This window comes from Hesperophylax consimilis, chromosome 16 (assembly GCF_061612785.1).
Source record: "Hesperophylax consimilis isolate HC1 chromosome 16, BYU_Hcon_1.0, whole genome shotgun sequence".
Taxonomy (NCBI): Eukaryota; Metazoa; Arthropoda; class Insecta; order Trichoptera; family Limnephilidae; genus Hesperophylax; species Hesperophylax consimilis.
The window spans coordinates 11,643,032-11,662,915 of record NC_142851.1 but is presented as its reverse complement, the minus strand read 5'-3'; the positions used below and the strand labels follow the sequence as shown (position 1 = coordinate 11,662,915).

General features: G+C 34.7%; 1 protein-coding gene and 2 non-coding genes across 4 annotated transcripts in view; all 3 read right to left on the bottom strand.

Moving 5' to 3' along the window:
* The window catches only part of Pli (E3 ubiquitin-protein ligase pellino), a 185,202-nt gene that overhangs the window by 114,444 nt on the left and 50,874 nt on the right, over positions 1-19,884 (bottom strand). The window lies entirely within an intron of this gene.
* Positions 15,269-15,387, bottom strand: LOC149416699 (5S ribosomal RNA). Its single transcript, XR_016303451.1, has one exon. It is a non-coding gene; the product is annotated as a 5S ribosomal RNA (ribosomal RNA).
* On the bottom strand, positions 15,711-15,829 carry LOC149416698 (5S ribosomal RNA). The gene has a single exon (XR_016303449.1). It is a non-coding gene; the product is annotated as a 5S ribosomal RNA (ribosomal RNA).

Genomic DNA, 19,884 nt, shown 5'->3' with positions numbered 1-19,884 from the left:
TGTCACACGAAAGCCATAATCTTCCCCTTCTGCTGCAGGCAGGAAAAGGGGTTAAAGGGCATCATTTTCAAATATCGCTCGGCTAACAGATCACGGCACATAATCTAGGCCACGCCCACACATAATATATTTCTGTCTCGTGTGACGTGTCTGTATGGGATTGTATGGCGAGCGACATGGCGATATAGGCACCGCCCAAAAAACGCTTTGAGACTATAGCGTCGTCTGACACAACCTTACAGACTTAAGATGTTTTACAAAAATTGTAAAGGGTCCTTCTTATTCGTTTGGAGAAATTAGCAAAACGAATCTTCCAGTTTACAATTTACTATCGGCAAGATGTTAATTTATTTAATGTCAATCATATAACCCAGTTTGTGGATTACACCCGGAAACAGCGCAATTTCACGATCACAGCACAAAAGATGAAAATAATAAAAACATGTGGTGCGTTAACCTGTTGCCACCATCACGCGGGAGGAGAAGAAGATGAGAGAAAAGATCAGTAACGAAAATGGAAGTGTGGCAACCGGTTACAGAGCGTGTCCAGGCCCAGAGACCGGGGCGTGATTAATGAGCGCCGCGGGCTCTCGATTCTCGCTTCTCGCGCTCTCATGCATCGGGTAACTTCACCAACTTCGGCTGGTGGTCTTGAAGGGAAGCAACGTAGAATTAACTAAGGACGGGTCGATTCTCATAATATAAACAACTCATCAAATTTAAAGTTCTGAGAAAGTTTTTTTAATTTTTTTATGCAATATCGCACAAGAGACCCAACTGCTACCAACCGAAGAGAAGGAGATGAAGAAGAGGAACGTGGGGAAGTACCTAGCTATTCAGATTTTTTCAAGCAAAATTTCAATTCTGAATGGAGGTCTTACACCAGGGCGATACTGAGAGTATAGTCAACTGAGCGTGCCAAAAATATACTATATTTTATTTTAAATGAGTAATTTGTAATTAATAAATTAATCAAATAATTTTTACTTGCGCACGCCGGGATTTGAACCCGCGACATCTGGCTTGACATTCGAGAGCCTTACCTCTTGTCACGGAGGCCGTCAAAACTGGTGGATTGGATATAGAATATAACGACGACGAGAAGTCATGACTAAGAGAAGGATTCTGGGGAGATAAAAAATCAAGAAGTGAAAAGTGGTATCTATAAATAATGCATGTGATACTCGAACTCAATACAAAACATCTGTAAGTCAACGCACGGGGTTATCTAGCCAAGTCATAAAAAAATATTTAATATTAGGATGTACACACTATGAGTAAATAAGATATCACATAAGAAACACGTGGATAAAACAGGGCCATTGTGTACACTTCGGTGTGGGGATACTAACAACATAATTGGAAATGAACATAAATCCAGTATCGCCTTGGTGAAAGACCACCATTGGGAAATGAAATATTTCAAATGAATATACAGGGTATACGGGGGTAAACTACGGGGGTAAACTTCGGGGGGTGATTCTATATGATAGTACAAGTGAAAAATATAATTACTTTTATAATTAAAATATTATATGTAACCACTTTAAGAAAAAGTTTTGAACACGTAGAGGGGATTGATGGATGAAGGAGTGCAACTGTGCGCAAGTGGAGGGACTTAGAAGTCAGTGACGTCCCAGGAAGACATTGCACGATTAAGTAGGTATATAGTGTATATGTAAATAATCTTGGCGAGTCTGGTCACGAGAGTCGGAATAAGAGAAGTGCATTTTGAGAATGAGTTAAAAAAGGACTGCGCACAAGGACGCGGTTTTGGGTGTACCATCCTTCCAGACAATTCCAACGCCGTTCGTAAGAGTGGTTAGTTTGTTAAGGCGATGCACTACGTCGTGTAATATTTTTAAATTGAGCCGCTATCAATAACAACCCTTACGTAGATGGCGATAAGGTTTAAATTCCCGCTTAACACCATCCGCCTGTTTTGATTTATGCAAGAAAAAAACATGGCCAAAAAGTGCCTTTTATTTTATTTTGTGGATGTTCAGGCATAAATATTTAAATTTTTTCCGATCATTTTATAAATAACTTAATTTGCCACATTATACAATAAAATCGTAACCGAAAATGGGTTCGTCAGTAGGAGATTTAAAGCAGTTTTCATAGGCATATACATTATTTTTTTCTGGGCTTATAAAAAGACTTATATAATGTATTCTACTGGCAGTATTTATTTAAAGCATCTAAAACATTTCTAGGCGACCAAATTTTCAAACCAAAAACACATGATTTTGCATTACTACGTATGGCATCGCCTTAAGTGGGTTACAAGGAGGAAGGATACCAATAGAAAGATTACGTAGTTCCTAGAATTCCATTGGGAAAATATCTTGATCAAAAAATAAAATATTTTTCCACATTGTACAATTTCACAAGCAATCGTAAAGATAAAAACCCGTCTTCAGAGAAATGGAACATAATACCAATTAAAATAAAAGTTTTAATAATAATAGAATAATAATAATACCCGGCGCTGCCCGGGCTTTTAGGGAGATCAAGTATGCAAAATTTCAACAAGAATTACAAAAAATTCTGTTTTAAGGGGTGGCTTTTAGAAAGCTTCCTGTTTTAAAGGTCAAGTGAGCAAAATCCCACAATTCTCGGAATTAAAGTGTAGATTTGTTCAAAAAAAAAAAAACCCACACCAGTGCACCATGCATATTATGAATACAACGTGTTCCACGCTCATACTGAGAAACTTTGACTAGAGGTTATTTATGATAATCAAATAAATATCCTAATAAAGTTTCTAAACAAAGCAATACTATTTTTTTTTAAATTCCAATCTCACATTTTAAACCTTAATTATAAACAGCTGACCGAGTAGGAAGAAATAATAATTATAAAGGCGTGTTTGAAATTCACTATAAAAAAGTTTTTTTTTTAAAAGTTTTTCATTAATAATCACATCCCAAAGTTTCGCGGACCGAGCGTGGAACACTGTATATAGAGATAAAAAAGAATAAATATATAATATAGAGGTGGCATGACCTAAAGCCTGGAATGGACTATCACATGATTTAAGAATGATATAATTCAGAGCTAAACATAAAACCAACCTTTTTAGACAAACTTTTTAGTCTTAAAACCTTTCACCTTCACAGATCGAGGCATTGTAAGCTTTTTGAGTTCATTTCATACAAATTTATCCACTCTTTGAAATAAATATAAATTCTTACCTTTGCCACTAATCTCCTATATATAAATAAAAATGTTAATGTTCGTTTGTTCAAAATCTTAAATCACCGAAAGTTCTTCCAATGATTACTTTGAAATTTTGACAACGTTGCATTCGAATACGTGTCTGTGTTTTATACATATATCTATATTACATAGAAGATGTCACCTGTGACAGGTAGAAACATGTTAAGTATGTTTATCTGTTTGTAATTAAAAATTTGGCTCTATACAAAATTATCCAATTATTACTATTATAGATGCTCGTCGTTAGTATCGTTTCTAGACTCAGTTGAGTGTCAGCGCCCCTAAGAACCCGGTCGACTGAGCGCAGGTACCTCCCAGCCCAACCAGGAACCCATTCAAAGAGATAGGATCGCAAAAAGGGCCGACCATGAGGTTCAAAAGATCGATCTATGAATACACTGCTTCAAAAAAAATCTATTCAATTATGGACAATACAATGTATGTATCACCATTCTTCAACGAAGGGAATTTTATACTTTTAAAAGGATTCAATGTTACCAGGAGCACAGGATCGAACAGATGTTAGTCTATGCGGGAGGCGTTACTCCCGATGGCAGCTGAGATGATTTTATACGAGGAAAGTAAATATTTATTTTGCTGTTCATGACCATATAATGGTGAAGTGTTGGTAATCATGAAATAATTATACAAGTAAAGCATTGTGAATAAAATAATTCAAAAGTAATTGCCTCTAAGTACGATGTTTGGCTGATTACCACAACCAGTCCTGAGAATTTACAGCCATAAGTCAATTCAAGTGCTTCGACCAGCAGCAAGTTAGGACCAGCCGGTCACTGGACACGAGAAGACTTGAAATAGTCACAAGTCCACTTGAAAGGAGTGACTGTTGGCAAAAACAAGGAAAACATTTAAATACGTGGTTCTAGGAGTCAGGTATCAGGTAGAGGTAAATGATTATATTGATTATACTAACGAATGAAAATAATTAATTTGATTAAATAAATAAATTTTTCATCGCCAGGTCATTTCATGTAGCTTTGAAAAATATGCGGCTGACAATTTTTTTTTGATAAAAATATGTTTAATTCTTCTTTTTCTAGTAGATAGTCTCTCATATCGGGGCAATCTTCACCCTTGCAAGCTGCAATGGGACTAACTACCACATACATGCACCTATTTCTCGCCTTCATAAACATGGAAACAAATTCATATCAAATATCGACATATAATTTAATAAAAGTTTACCAGTATATAAGAGATACCTGAATGAGATTTGTATGTAGCATAATATTATTAATTAGGGGCATCGCGTAGGATCGATTGCATTTATGTTTATACGTATTATTCTCATTTGTTCCTTATAAATTATGTATTATGAACCTATTATTATGTTCTTATTGTTCACTTGTAAATTATGTATTTTAGAAAGATTTTTAGAATATATATATAGAGGGATCAGTAGGATTTATAGGTCCAGTTAGGAGTTCTACCGAGCCGAACCCTCTGATATGAAAATATCTGGAGTCGGTGAATTATTTTCACATTTGATCTCTGGTGATTTAATAATAATAATAAATTTATTTCACATAAAAATCATACAATAAAACATGCGGAAACTTTGACTAGCCAACTAGGAATGGATCCTGTTTTAGGCCAGTCAAATTGACAAGTATAGTTCATATTATAATTTATCACTTAATATAAAACAAAACCGGTAAAGTAAATAACAGCCAGATAGTAGTAATAAAATTATTAACCTATTATTTTTATACCATCTGTAATTTAAAAACTGGTTTACTTTTATTTATTTTTTTCTTATACGATATACATTTTTTTTTTTTGTTATTTGAACATTTAAAACACTCGTTGTCTCTGATTCATGCAGTAAATGATGATGTAACATATTAAACTTACCATTCATAAATCTTAACTTCTTTTCAATGTTTTATAATATGCCATATCTCAAACTTCCGGTAATTGTTTGGTTTCGGTCGCCTCCTTATTGAACCATTTATAAATGTCTACTCAGAATATTCAGCACAAACAACCTCCTGTTTTAGTTTTAATGTTCTTGTTTTGACCTGTGCTGTTACTGTTATTCTTTGTTTTGTCATCGCTTTATATAAACTCTACATGTAGTGTTATATTATTTTATCTGTATTGTGTAAGGCGCACTGAAGGAATAATTTTAAGAACATGACCAATAAAACTAAATTACTATATTTAAGTTTGTTTATGGTAAGCGCACAGTGACAAAACTGTACTATTTAAATGCTATGTTATTATTATAATAAAGCTAAAGATAGTGCCAAAATTGCCAACATGCGATAAGCTGCAATAATAGCTATGAGGATGATATGAAGCAGACAGCGTGCAGCGTATTGTGGATGACAGCTGCCCGCCAGCTCGCTGCGGCAGGACGGAACCAACGGTACCATCCGCTGGGCGCGGGCACAAAACCGGAAAGGGGTGGTACCTCACCATCTTAGTTCACCCATACGGCCGTAAACCCGAGGCATGGGACTCGCTGCTCGTACCTGCTCGATGGGCATAGCAAAAAACAACTAAAAGACTTGATGGTATGGGTAACCATGGCATGACATCCGCTGATTTGATTTTAAATTTAAACGTGCCAAATGTCAGATATAAGCATGTATTCAGTAAGTTTACCGTACACTCTAACTTAAGGCTCGGTCCGTTATAAGCTTTCAAAAGGAAGATTACTGAATAGATAGTATCTAAATACGAACGATAAAAGGAGCGCGTTAATATTAAAAAAAAACGATTATAAGGAATAGGCGTAAGCGACTGTTGAGGATATATTTCATAAAACACGACTTATTTAACAGAGTAAAAATCTTTCGACTTAAGTCGCATCAAATGAAAAGCTGTGAATCTTTCATAGGTGCCTATAAGAATAGAGATAATCTTCTTAAAAAACATATACATTTTTAAGAGCTTAAAAACAAGTGTTCAAGGTAAGTATGTTATAATACATGTCGGTAGAAATTCGGAATGCTTGGGTCTCAAAGTCATCAATATCCCCTGATATCGAGCGATTAGTTTCCTCGGCTCCGCGTTCAGAGGTTCATTTGTGAACGTTCCAGATTGGTTGAAACAACTCTCAGTATCGCTCTGGTGAAAGACCACCTTTCAGAAATGAAGTGCTGCTTTGCCGTGTTTACTGACCAAATCTGAATAGATAGGAACTTCCCGAAATTTTTTCACCGTCTTCTTCTCCTTCCCTCACAACATACCCCAAGTGGGGATGCCGCAGTGCTGTCTCCGGGAAGTTGGGATTCTGAGGTGGTATTCACACGAAAACATCTGATGTGAGAACGAAATACGAGTCAGAGTTGTTGCGGGCTTCTGATATAGAAGAGGACACCAGTAAGAGTGTCAATTTTTAAATGATTTTTAAAGCACACAAGAGTGGTGTGATATTACGAACTTTTCAATCGACAGTCTCTTTTAACCCTTTCCGTATAATAAAGCATCACAAACACAAAATAAAAGACATTAATCTAATGCGGCAATTGAAGGGCCAAGGAACATGACTGAATGTACAGTGTTGTGACGCAATGGAAGCAATCGCGAGATAAATACACTTGTACAGTGCGCTCAGACAATGCCGTTTATTACTGCAGTCATGCGACCCCGGAGCAATGTGCTCTGTGGATGTGGATCATAATATCACAAAACTAAAGAAGATGCACAGCGGTAAAACAGGAAAGGTTATTATTTATGTTTCTTTTTCAACATACAATTTATCACAGGTGTAGGAACATATATTTGGAACTTATGACCACCGAACTAGCTCGGTTTGTGGGGGTCGCTGGTGAACTTCTTTTTCATCAATGGCGTAATAATGCGGCAATGCATCAAATACCATGTAAAAGATGATTTCATCTGCAATTTAATACTAGAACAAGGTTACCTAAAAATGTGACAAAAAATAAAACACGCGAAAGAAATCTTTTATTATAAATTTTCTTCGAATTTTTGTATGGATACTTATGTTAATTTGAAATATAAATGTGTATATTACAGTTTTGTTTTATTTCATTTCAAGTGCGATTAAAAATTTGAATTTGGGGAGGTATGTACTACAGGATAAATCTCTGAGAATGGTTTTAACTTCTCATCTATGTATTGATTATGATTTTCTGTAGATATGAGTTATAAGTTTAATTATATTCTTAATTCTGTTGAGTCTTTTATCAATTCTTAGTTCAGAATGCCATAGTTTATCTGGTCTGGGCAGATACATTTTTTGCTTCCTCCTTATTCTTGTGGCCACGACATGTTACTTGATGTAAGAAAATTACATAAACGTTTAAATCCCAGTCTCTCCAAAACAGTTACCGAATAGTAACGCTACGCATCTTTAGCTCTTTCATCGCCGGAATATCATATTATGCCGTATGCATTGTCTGATATTATGGTGTGCATTGTTTTTACTAAAACAAGAGAAGTAACCTCCTTTTTTATTCAACCGAGGTCAAACGAAATGTATCTAACCTTTGCTGCATGGGAAATGCGTTTTTATTTAATACGTGGTAATTTACTGACATACATAGAACATTTTCCAACACGTTTGAAGAATACTTTGAATGATGTTAAAATTACATACAATAAAACTAAACAAGGTTCAAAATGAACGTAATATGCACTTCTATTAAAAAAATAGTTTTTTATTGAACACATTTGCGGTCGTAGACCCCGTTAGTGTCCGTTCGATTAATTCGAAACTCGATTTTTTTATGTTTTAGAAACGAATATTTTAAATCATGTGCAACACTAACAACACTAGCACCAACAAAACATATGTACTTTATCATACAAATTCGCAGTAGTTGACGCTCTCGTGTCTTTTCTATTAATTCGAAACATCGCTCGATTACGAAATATTTCGAAAACGGACATTTAGATTTCCAATACTAGTTTATCTTCCTAGAGTACAAAACATCAAACTCTCGCACCAAAAAACATAATCATTACGTGAATTATCAAAGGCCAACCAGAAAAAAAAACTATTTTATAAAAAAATTGTGTTATTTCGGTTGATAATGCGATCCAGCCGCCTTCGAGGATGTCTTCGGGAGCGACCAACGGGAAAATAGCCACAGGAATAATCGAGCGATCACGACTGAATAAACCACTTTGTTACCACTTCCGAGCCATTCACCAGGGATTTGGAAACTAGAGCGGATGAGATTACTTCTGATTTATTGTGGTATATTTTTGGGGTTTTCGTGACAAAACAGAACATTGATTAAAACTGAACCAAAAGAACAAACAACTGACAGTTATTTTCTATACCTAACCTAAATGATATAACTTAAGGCGATGCACTACGTCGTGTAATATTTTAAATTGAGCCGCTATCAATAACAACACTTACGTAGATTGCGATAAGGTTTAAATTCCCGCTTAACACCATCCGTCTATTTTGATTTATACTAGTAAAAAACATGGCCTAAAAGTGTCTTTTATTTTATTTTGTGGATGTTCAGGCATAAATATTTAATTTTCTTTAAATCATTTTATAAGTAGTAACTTAATTTGCCACATTATACAATAAAATAATAACCGAAAATGGGTTCGTAAGTGGGAGATTTTGAACTTTAAAGCAGTTTTCATAGACCTTTACATTATTTTTTTCTGGGCTTATAAAAAGACTTATCTAAAAAATATCCGATTATTTCAAAGGCCAAGATGTATTCTACTCGCAGTATTTAATTGAAGCATCTGAAACATTTCTAGGCGACCAAATTTTCAAACCAAAAACACATGATTTTGCATTACTATGTATGGCATCGCCTTAACCTTACAGAACCCATTATTTTTATCACGTTCCATTTTGTCACTCGTCTGTTTTGTTCGCTCACTATTATTTTAAATGATTTCTTAATCTGGAATTAGGGAAGGCAATGCAAAATATTAATTACAATTCCTTAATGTTTTTTTACAACAACTAGCTGAAGTCCCCGGCGTAATCCAGGGTTTACAGAGTTTTTAGAAATCTGTGATTTTCCTCTTATTTTGAACGTTAAATGTGCAAACTTTCGGCTTTAAGGGGTGGGAAAAGGGGGTGGTGTGGTTTGTCGAAATCTCACATAGACAGCGACCTTCCTCTTGTTTGGAGGGTGAAGTGTGCAAAATATCGTGAATCTGGTGGGTGCCTTGAGGTTTTCAGGAGCCCCCTAATAAAGAGATGCATCTCTGGGGATGTTGTGTGGAGGTTCTCTTTAGGGTCGTGAACATTTTACTGATGAGAGTTTTTTCGTCGCCTCTTTTTAAAGATTTTGATTCGATGCGACCTCCATGGTATCCCAACTCCGTGGTAATAACCATTGAAGAATAAAATCGTGGTTCACTTGGGACTTAGTGTTGTGGTTTACGCCCCAATAATTTGGTTTTATCCTAAGATCGTTAGACTGTAGAGGAAGCAGCAAAATCATTAAAGTTTGTATATTACCTTCATTCAAAACGACAAAAGATTCCCAACAGTCACTAGTTATTTATTGTATTAGTGTTATTTATTAAATTATTTTTTTCACAGGTACGTGAAGAATCCCGTAATTTTGTTAGTCGGATTTCTTGATTCTTGAAAAATCAGTTCCAATTTTTTAAATAATAAAACATTATGCTATAGGTAGACAATTTATCGCTTGTCTGAATGCTTCGCACAATGGATTAAAATTTTGAAAAACATAAATTCAAAGCAAATTTGTGAACCGAATTTCACGCAGAACTAACTAACGCACGCACAGACAATCTTAATTTAGTATTAAGTCACACTTTACAAAATCTTAACGAAGGCGCGCAGATTAATCTCAAGGTAAAACCCTTATTTCTCGGGATGGACACCTGTAAATGTTTAAAAGAAGATTTTCGCCGTTTTCCATCGTAATGGCTTTAAAAAAATTGCTTTATTTATAAGTACCACCCATTTGAATTCTTTCATCACTTGAGAGAAAGGGTTTTGATTTGAATACCTAATACATACAAAAACTTCATACCAAGAGCACAAACAATTTTACTAACAATTCTTCAACCATTGTTTTGCATAATCCAACGGATTCAAAATATTGTTTAATCTGGATCGTAGATCAATGTAACATTAGAACATAATATTTATAAACTGATTGGTAGATTTTTGTAGACAAAATAGCATAGTATTTTGAATGTTGGGTATACACTAGCAAGTAATGAAAATGAAACCCGAATATTTGTAAAGCAATCATTATTGCGCTAGCCACAATATGAAATTTTAATACAAGTATCGCATTTTTAGAAGTTGTGAAAATTAAGTGAGCGGTGTTGTTTGTTACTCGTTACGTTCCGCTAATAGCAATGCATACAAGTTAATTGTTCCCGTAAGGTCGATTACAGCTACTCAATAGAACTTTGAACGGCATTATGAAAAGGGAAAAAAATACTTCAAACACCTGTTACGAAAAAACATACAAAGTAAACAACAATGATAAAGGCATGCACACAAAAGCTAATTCAGAGCAAAATAATAAGTTAAAGAAAATCAATGATAAAAAGTTTATTGCAAAGAAAATCAGGGTTAGAAAGTGAATATTATAAGACAAAAATTAATTTGTGAAGAAGAAACGTAGACTAATTAATGGGATTTATATCAAGCATCAAAACATCTAACAACCAAGCACAGCGAAAAATTAGTATTACTGGTTTATTAAAACCCTGTTAAAAACGGGACGGCATGCCGCTTTCTAATATAATGTTAGTACTTTCCGAATATATCGGAACACGTGTTCATGCACCTGCGTTTGCCCTGCTAATATATAAATGACGAAATGCGAAAATATAGTGATTTTTGTGTTCCGACGTCGCGTTAATACATTCCTGTTTAACTAAAATTTTAGCAAGAAACCTATCAATCATTTGTTTAAGGTCTGCCGTCCCGTTTTTAATAGTATTACGAATAAGAGATTAAAAAAAAGAATTTAAAATAATCTTTATTTTAGAGTTTTTCCTTTATAGTATTTTAAGGTAAAATAAAAAAAAAACACGTCTGAGGGGTTCTTTGGATGTGGCCACAAAACAGCGTCAAATTGTTAAATTCACCGTTAGCAACATTTTCTGTGCAATTGTTTGTACACAACAGATAAGGATATACATAATACTTATATTATAGCTTAAGGTCTATAATAATATACCAAATAGAGCAATAATAATTAGAAAACACAATCGTAAAGACAAGAATCGAATCTAACTAAGTACGCAATAGTGCAAAGTACACTGTAATGGTATTCGAAAACAGGTTTCGTCTATTGGTGGCAATAGGTTTAAATGGCTATGATATTATAAATATCGCATACATAAAATCCGAGCGTACGGTCAAGACCTCAATAGCTATTATGTTCGTAGTTCGTATGAAGTAATAATGTGTACCACGTTCAATAGAATAATATAAACCATTATAAGATGACGGGGCAGAATAGACAAGATTGGCATTTGCTGCACAGATAATGACCCAATATCAACCAGTCTACTTATAATTAATGCAAGATCGTCTTGGCATCCGTTCATCAATCGGAGATAATACATATTGTATCAATTAATTGAGAAATCACAAAAGTCGGGAGTATTTTTTATGATAAACGTGAGAATTCCTTAAACACGGAAAACTTCGGATGCACACTGTGAGTAATTTTATATAAATACCCGAAATAAAACGAATGCATCACCCCAGCCAGGAGCACTCCTGTCTTGGTGCAACCGGCACCGACACAAGGGGCTACTGAGCTGTTGGGAATCAGAACATGTGTTCTGATGGAAAGGAATTTGCGGTTTAAACAGCCGGTATACATGCATAGTAGCCTATAGCCAGTTTAGGAAGGACCAGCGATAATGGGATTATCTCGTTGTGATGGTGCCACACTAATAATTCTGACGTTGTTCCATTGCCCTCGCCATAACTAACGCCTTTTCTCTGCTCCTGTTACATTTAATTCAAAACCAACAGAGGATTCGAAGAAAGCACCCAATAAAATGTCCATGTTCTCTCATAGAATACGCATCTAGTGAATACTACTTCAATGAATACCAATAAGCAAGCGCTTCACATCATCTGACAGTGGTGGCCATCGAACCCAAGAGAAATAAATGTACTATAAACCTTATAATAATATTATACATAGCCTAATGACGTCCTCTCCAATAGACTGTGACACGAGTATTCCCAGTTGACGAAGGCAAGACCACCCGAGGTTGAGGAAGGATGAGTGGCAGAAAACACGAGGATCATAATATATATTGACAAGATCTTCCAAATGGTGAATGGATCAAATCAGCTACAAGGATGATTAATGATGAATTAAATAAATAAAGCCGGTCAAGAGAAAATCGATGAATGAAAAACATAATAACAAATAGAAGAATCTTTAGATCTGATGATGAAACAAAGTCGTAGTCGTCTATTGCAATGGTAATTTGTACAGTATGGTGAATCATGATATTTACTTTTCCAGGTAAAGTTTTTAGTCTACAATAATTGACTGAGTGTAGCGATGTCCTGTTTCAACCCGACCACTTTGCATTTCGTCTCTCTGTAAATGTATTTGTGTTCCGGGTCTTATAGCTTGAATAATAAAAGGGTGTCAGTTAAGAATTTTGGTTGTATTGAAAGGATGGGAAGTACCCGGCTAATCAGATATGTTCAATTAACACTGCTAAAGACAATTCAATTATGAAAGGTGGTTTTTCACTAAGGGCGTTACTGACAGTATCTACCACTCTGTATAAATAGGCTATTTAACAAGATTACCTGTCATATTATAAAATGAAATAAATACAATTTTAATACAAACTATTGACATCAAATCAAATAATAAATTATGCAATTAATGACAAAATGAAAACAAGTTAGGTAGGCACTCAATTCCCGAAAGGTTAATCGAGACGAATCGCCGAGATTTGTACTGGATGGTGGAAAAGATTGATGTTTTTTTTTCTTCTCATGCTACCTCAACCGGTTCTGAAGATCTCCAACTTGCTTCTCGGTACCATTGACGTTAGCCTCCACCTCCAGGATGCCGACATAGATTACGTAGATAACGGAGTTAGCCAAATAAAAATAATAAACTTCCATCACGAGGTACGTATTTAATTGACGAATCGTGTTCTAAAGATGTCTGAACAAAAATATATAACGTTTTTTATAAATATATTTAGATTATAGTCGATACAGTGGGGGTGAGTATGTGTCTTTTGCGTTAGCATAACGCGAAGTCCATATGAACGCGATCTCAATTTGAATTCGAACTAGAAATAGAAATTTCTAACTTAAAAAGTTTTACTGTCCGTAAATACATTTCTGTCCCAATCAAAGAAGTTTTTTACGTTCATGAAAATTTCAACAATCCGACCGTTGAACACAAAACTAACCTTACACTGAAGTCATAGAATAGAGTAGATTAATTTCACAATTTTATTAACAGTGATTATGATTGATGCCACAATGGCAAAGTTATATCTTTTGTATTCCCATTTTTAATAACTCTGCGTTTTTGGGCAATCCCTATTTATTTATTTATTATTTTTTTATTAATACCCCAAACTAGGCAAATTTATTTTTATTTTATTTTATTTTTATTTATTTACGGATAAATAGTCCATTAACAACATATTAATTACACGAATAAGTTTTGTAAACAGAGATGACAGTGAAAGGAGAGCATATATAAATGAGGAGCGAAGACAATAACAATGACAATAATAATATAAAAGTAAGAATGGGAGATAATAATAAGTCAAAGCATGAAGATGGTTCAAAGTGCATTAGAAATTAGACATTGCGTATTGACTGTCGAAAGTCATTTAGGCATATACCACAAAATTCAATGCTTTGACTTGACAGTGAGTTGACAAGTCTCGACATTCTGGACAAAGGAGAATGGTATCCATAATTGGTAGAATGTTGATTGACGAACAGCAATTCATTATTTCGGAGTCTACGGGAAGGGATGTTGAATTGGATAAGTTGCAACAAAGTTTAAATTAATTAAATTAATTAATTAAATTAAATTAATTAAATGCCCGTATTATGGTGGTAATAAATAAGAAAATATAAAAAAGAAATCATAAGAAAATATAAAAAATATATAAAATAAAATATAAACACAATTATACAATGTATACAAATGGTAAAACAAAAACAAAAATAATAAATATATATGCTATAATATGGATAAAGTCGGAATGAATTCACTTAATGGTCTTTCTTCAGTCAGACAATAATTTCATTCAGGAAGCTTTCCGATTTCATTCTGCCACATTCTATGAGCCATACGGTTATTTTCTTTTGAAGAGGGCCTGTTTTAACTGTTCTTAGGCTAGCATTACACTTGTAAGTTTTTGAAGTGAAACTTCTTTACCCGCGTCATGCAATTTCGAGGATCGGAGTAAAACCAACTTATGACCGAAACGAAAATGCGGGACCGATTAAAGTTCATTTGATCTAGTGAAAGTTTTGAAGTAAGATATAAATGTTTTTTAGGTAATCTCGACAACTGGCGTTGGTGGTGTAATGGTCAGCATACTTGCATTCCAAGCAGTTGATCCGAGTTCGGTTCTCGGCCATCGCATATTAATTTTTTTTTTGGTTGAATGTTAATTTTATTGTTTGTAGTCATTGTTCTTTGAAATTTTTAAATTTTTAATCCATTGTAATTTTAAACATTATTTATTTTTCATATTATTTTTTTCGTCATTTAAATTATATTTTGTACTGGGGTGACATCTATCGGCAGAATATTTTTTAATTTTAAATTATATAGTTTATGGGGGTGACATCTATCGGCAGAATATAAATATATATTTTTTAATCTATTTAATTATATTGATTACGGGGGTGACATCTATCGGCAGAATCTTTTAATGTTTTTTGTTTTTAACGCCTTTTTTTTTTTCAATGGTTGACCATAATATCAATCCACTAAGTAATATTTTAGGCCTGTAGCATACTTGAAAAGTTAAAGAATGATATAAGATTGTTTATGATGTTAACGATAAAAAAATAAAAAAAAACATAAAATTACCATAAAAAATGGGCCAACGGCACGCGGTGTTCCCAAGCGGTCACCCATCCAAGTACTGACCGCGCCCAATGTTGCTTAACTTCGGTGATCGGACGAGAACCGGTGTGTTCAACATGGTATGGTCGTTGGCAAACGCTAAACAATATTAATTTCTATTCTACCTGCCAATAAATATATGAAAATTAGTATAAAAAAGCCCTAATAATACTGAAAACATTAGCAAGGTGTGTGCGACGTTGATAAAAATAATCATTACATACGCGCTTGAAAAAGATCGTAATTACATCCATAATTTTGAAGGAATTTTTTTTTTCAATGGTTGACCATAATATCAATCCACTAAGTAATATTTTAGGCCTGTAGCATACTTGAAAAGTTAAAGAATTTTATGATATTATTAATGATAGTAACGATAAAAAAATAAAAAAAAACATGAAATTACCATAAAAAATGGGCCAACGGCACGCGGTGTTCCCAAGCGGTCACCCATCCAAGTACTGACCGCGCCCAATGTTGCTTAACTTCGGTGATCGGACGAGAACCGGTGTGTTCAACATGGTATGGTCGTTGGCAAACGCTAAACAATATTAATTTCTACTCTACCTGCCAATAAATATATGAAAATTAGTATAAAAAAGCCCTAATAATACTGAAAACATTAGCAAGGTGTATGCGACGTTGATAAAAATAATCATTACATACGCGCTTGAAAAAGATCGTAATTACATCCATAACTTTGCAGGAATTTTTTGAAGTGAAACTTCTTTACGCGCGTCATGCAATTTCGAGGACCGGAGTAAAACCGACTCATGACCGTGACGAAAAAACGGGATCATTTCGCTATAGGAGCCTAGCTAATATTATATACCTAGTTTAACTCACTCTCCTAACTCATCTTCGCTGTCTACAGGCAGAGCGCACGACTGTGGTCGTGAAGAACCGAGGTTCGATCCCCGCTTTAACTAATTTTTTTTTTCTTTTTTTATAACTTTTAATTTTTTTTATCACATGCTACTTATAAATATATCAATAGACAGAAAAAAAGAGAGAATGAAATGAAAAGAGAGAGAGAGAAGAATACTAGAAGTTTCACTTCTGTCTTGCGTAGGCTTGACACACCCATTTTTTTTTCGTAAATTTACGACTTCTAGCCAATGGGCATCTTGCATTTTGAAAATCCAATGCGCCCATTGGCTAGAAGTCGTAAATTTACGAAAAAACTTACAAGTGTAATGCTAGCCTTTCTGCATTGCTGCTTGAACCCATTATACACCTTAGGAGACAGAAATACATGGAAACGTTGTCCAAACGATGTGTTCATTTTTGGTACTATCATCCTTTGTTCTGATCTTAGTTTTGTTGTGTAGCTGTGATCAACAAGACTATGAAGCTTGTGATTGTTTGTATAGTACATTATGAGTGCATGTATATAAATCTGTCTTACATCTAATAATTTTGTTTCCTTAAATAAGGGTGTCGATGGATACATAAAAGGTTTTTTATCCATCACTCTTATTACAGCTTTTTGTGCCTTGGCTAACGGATCTAGTATAGTCTTGGCTGCTCCGCCCCAGCTTGGATGATTTGAGACGCCACTCTTCAAGTCTGATACGTGATTGTGGTCTGATCGCGAGTTTGATACGCGCTCAGCGCCTGTGTAATTGCTAATTACCCGTGGATTTGTACTTCGACGTGGAACCATAAAAATACACGTAGCTTGCAAACCGCGAAGCTACCCGAAACCGCATAAATTGAATTACCACGGGCCGTGAACGTTGGAATTCTTTAGGGTACCGACATGAAATGGATGAAGTGGATTGGAAAAAATTTTGTAACACTCATAAATAATGTGAATTTTCATCAAATGTTTCAGGACTGTTACTAAAATTTCAGTACCTGTATACATGCACTTGCTTAGAAATAAAAGTGTAAATATAAAATATTAACAAAAAAACATTTATTTTGCTTCATTTCACCACTCTTTAACTTTAATGCTACTTTTTTATGTTGTGTGGGGACGGAAATAATTTTTATTTTAAGAGTTTTTTTAAAAAAAATCTATTTTCGGAATGAATAACGTCAATTAAAATTTTAAAACGTTAATGAAAGCTTTAGAAAATCTTATGAAGAAGAAAGCTTGCTGTTGTCCAACCAGATACACGAAAAAGTTTACACAATACATGATAAGCCAACGTATACACAAAACAGCTAAGTAACACTATCATCTCTAAATACAGGGTTTTCCAATAGCCCGCTATTTCGGTAGATGTTAATTTTAAAGCTGCCATTTTTTGACATTTGACAAGTAGAAACTACGCCATCAATAAAAATGGAGCGATACACGCTTCAATAACGCATTGAAATTATTAAAATTCACTTGAGTGAATCAAATGCAAATCATCTTGAGTGATGAGGACCGTTTCCACCTCGGTGGCTTCGTCAACAAGCAAAATTGTCGCATCTGGGGCTCGGAAAACCCAAGAGTTATTGTTGAAAAGCCTCTCTATCCTCAACGTGTGACTGTTTGGTGCGGTTTATGGTCCGGCGGAGTCATTGCACCTTAATTTTTCGAAAATGAGGCTGGAGCAACAGTTACGGTGAATGGATTGCGCTATCGAGAGATGATTAGTGATTTTTTATGGCCGGAATTGGATGGTATTGATCTGGACAACGTTTACTTTCAACAAGACGGCGCTACGTGCCACACAAGCAACGAAACCATTGTCATCTTTTACGATTGAATATCAAAATAACACCTTTTATTGGAAAACCCTGTAGTATAAAATAAAGTCGCTATTCGCGTCTGTCTGCTTATGCGCTTAGTTCTTTTAAATTACGCTGCTAGAGTTTTCAATATCATTTATGGAATTTCTCCCGGAAGATTTATATGTATAATAATCTCATGAGGATAACGCCGGGTACACGTCAGCTAGTATAATAATAGTAGGAACATGCATGCCTGAATAGAGGAAGGTACGTAGACTAAATATCAGATGAATATTATATTTGTTTATAATAATAATTTCAGGTTGGATGTGAGATGTTATAGCTTTGCTCTCGTACAATAAAAACAGAATATTATCGTGGCAATCTGGACATGGTGGTTTGTTTATCTGCTGAACACAGTGTATAATATACACGGCATGTTAAACTCAATGAAATGATGAAAGTACGAGCGAGATCACAACACTAAAGAGAATAAATCAGTCCAAAGAAATTTGGTTGAGAAAAAATATTATTTTAGGATGAGATATTTGAGTGTCAGCGTTTGTCTAAGCTGCCACGAGTATAGGCTGATTTGTGAGGCGATTAACCTCATCTCCCGGGTCACGCTTGGGTAAAGCTGTTGGCTTAGTTGCTTTGATGGATGGAGCCGGGAGGCTGAACACCGAACACTAGTCGTCTTATGATTAAGACTTAGGAGGAAAATAATTTACAAATAGCAGTTACCGATTTGCGATGATTGAGATGTATATTTTTTAAAATTTTCATGTAGAGGGCAGGCGGAGACTTCACGAGAATCAGTTTGTGTCAATTTGCACGTAGCACTCAAACATTATGAAATCATAAATAGATCATTCGTTGGATTGTGAAGATTAGATGAATACTATACATTTAAGATAGAATGCTCGTAGGATTGCGATCATTTAGATTTGCATAGATGAAGACAGATGAGATTAGCATAGAATTTGTGAAGATGCATACGCCTACACTGAGCGAACTTGGCGCAAGGGATGTATCGGATTGGCAGGAATAAAATAATCACCTTTATAGAGCGCACGGGGCCACTGGCTAACGCTGCAAGTCAATGAATTTAAAATAAAGTAATTAATACATGCAGATTTATAGAAAAAAAAACATTATTTTCAGCAAAGCATTACTTGAATTCTCGGTCGTGGCACACAGACGTGATTTTTCAAGGCATATAATTTTATAATTTAATTATTGACGTCTTAGAGGCATTTACCTGTATACATTTTTATTGATAAGTTGTACAGGAGTATAATAATAAACTGAGTATGCACGATATAAGCAGGTACAAAAAAGGTACAAGTTACCTTAGAGAGTTCTGTTGTACAAAAGAGTTCAATAATTGTATGTAATAACAAGATTAGTACAAAATAAATATTTAAGGTACTATGAAAGTGGAATGTGTAGTAAGTTTGTAGATATTTAAAAAAAAACTTTTATTTTTTATAATAAAGGTGACAAGTAACGCGTCGTCTCGGTCAGGGCCGGACTTTCACCTAGGTCCGAGAGGCCCAGGCTAAATAAGTTTATTTAAGGGCAGAATGTCTCCTGTTTAGGGATGCTATGGAAATGGTACACATTGAAGACACAGCGAATACAGCGATGAAAGGTGCACATGAAAAAGTATGAAATAAATATATCGCAAGTTATACAAAGGAGTTTGATAAGTGTACTAAAGTAATATAAAAACATTAGTTAAACTAAGCTTGTTATCATTAATTATAAAAATAAGCATGAACAGTTTGTTGTAAAGCACATTCGTAATTAATAACACGTAATACGTATTGTTTTAGTAATTAAATCGACACTCACCCAATTATTTCGTTTGAAAGGTTGGTCGAGTGCAAAGTAAATTATAATGAATCGGTTTCAACGG